This window comes from Petaurus breviceps, unplaced genomic scaffold (assembly GCF_028583685.1).
Source record: "Petaurus breviceps papuanus isolate PSGF00001 unplaced genomic scaffold, PetGlider_PUasm1.0 173, whole genome shotgun sequence".
Classification (NCBI taxonomy): domain Eukaryota; kingdom Metazoa; phylum Chordata; class Mammalia; order Diprotodontia; family Petauridae; genus Petaurus; species Petaurus breviceps.
The window spans coordinates 2,130,063-2,132,125 of record NW_027185759.1 but is presented as its reverse complement, the minus strand read 5'-3'; positions in this window follow the sequence as shown (position 1 = coordinate 2,132,125).

Genomic DNA, 2,063 nt, shown 5'->3' with positions numbered 1-2,063 from the left:
CCTTCCCCATCCTCCCTTCCCTCTGTCTCTGCTCCTGGGCTTTGGGGTTAAAAGGGCCATGGTGCTAAGTCTTGGTTTTGTGTGTGATGGGGAAAGGGGGTGGTCCCTGAGGCTAATAATTAGATTGCACCTTCTACTTTACTCAAAAGAATGTCCAGGCAGCCTCTTGCTAGTAAGTGATGAACCAGGCAATGTCTTGGTCTAAGGGTTTAGACAAATGAGAACATTAGTGATGTTACCAAATACTTAAATTTTAACCCTGTGACAGGCACAAAATCTCCAGCTCTGCCCACAAACAATTACCATTCTACTGAGAGATAGTATTGAAGAAAAGTGAAGCCAAGATCACCTGAAGAGGAAGAGAGGACACAGCCAGGGGTGTTAGGAAAAGGTTTTGCTTAGGAAATGACAGGGTAGCTAAGACTGGAGGGAGGCTGAGGATTCTAAGAGGTAGAGGTGAGGAAGGAGGGCATACCAGGCAGAAGGCATAGCCTATGCACAAATTTGGAGGCAAGAGATGAAATGTTAAGTTTTGGGAACCACAGGAAGGCTAGTTTGACAGGAATGTCAAGTACATGAAGGGCACTCATGTGAAATGAACTTGGAAAACTAGGTTGGAACCAGATTGTGCAGAATTTACTTCACAAAGAAGCTGGCATTTTAGCCAACACACAGAAGGGAGCCACTGTAGTTTCCTGAGCAGGGAAGTGACACAGGCAGCCTTGTGCATTAGGAAGTTTACTTTGGCAGCTGAGTGGAGGATGGAGTGGAGAGGGGGAAGGGCAGGAAGCCAGGAGCCCCATTTGGAAGCCATTGCAAACATTTCAGGCAAGGGACTGAACTGGGCTCAGCCAGGCAAAACATTTATTATGTGCCTACTGTGTATCAGGCACTCTGCTAAGTGCTGAAGATATAAATAGAAGTCAAAAAGGAAAGTCCCTGCCTTCAAGGAGCTTACAATATAATGAGGAAAGACAACAGATACACAGACACACTCTCTCACACACAGACACACACTCACATACACACACAAACACACCTGGGGAGAGGGAGGGGAAGAGAAGGGATGATGAAGTCCAGAGATGTCCCAAAACAGTGGAACTGGTGGGAAATGGGGAGAAGCTTGTGCTGAGCCCACGGCCCCACCCTTCCAGTCAAAGGTTCAGGGATGGGATTCAAGCACCAGGGAGATTCAGTTTTCAGGATGAGATTTCCCCAAGGCTGAGTTTCTTGAGAAGGGAGGCTCCTAATGGGGAGGCCAGAAAAGTCCTATGGCCCCACGTGAGAAGAAAAGAGACATTTATGAGACAGGGAAGTAGTTCAGACAAAGCTTGACAACTGAATCAGTGGAGTCCAGAAGAAGGCAGCACTGAGGATGCCCTTGAGCTTGCCAAGCTGGGTCTCGGAATGAACGGCGGCGGTGGTGCCCTTAGCCCAAACTGAGAACCTTGAAGAAAGGAGGGCACGTGGCCCCTTTCTCTTGGGCACATTGAGTCTGAGAGGCTGGAGACATGCAGGCAGGCTGGCTGGTTGGCCCCTGCATACTGCATCTCACTGATTGAAAGCCAAGCTTTCCAAACTTCTTTCATGTTACTCCTTAGCACAGTGGTACTTAATACATTCTGACTGCCGTTTTTGTTCTAAGAGCTAACATTTACCCAGCACTTTTGAGGTTTACAAAGTACTTTACCTATGGTATCTTATTTGAGCTTCATAAGATCCCTGAGAGGCAGGGACTATTATTATCCCTATTTGACAGAAGAAGGAACTGAGGCAGACAGTGGTCAAGTGACTTGTCCAGGATCACATAGCTCATAAGTGTTTGAAGCTGAGTTTGAACTCTCCTTCTGTTATGCCACCTAATTCTTATATCACATAGAAACTGAGTGTGTGTGTGTGCGCGCTCTCGTCTGCGCGCGCGCGTGTGTGTGTGTGTGTGTGTGTGTGTGTGTGTGAGCACCTGTACCTGCAAAGTGCATTCACTTGAGTGGTGGTGCTGGGGGGGATGAAAAGGTGAAGAGTCTTAGCCAAAGCCTCTCTCTTTCCTGCCTGTGACCTCTTAA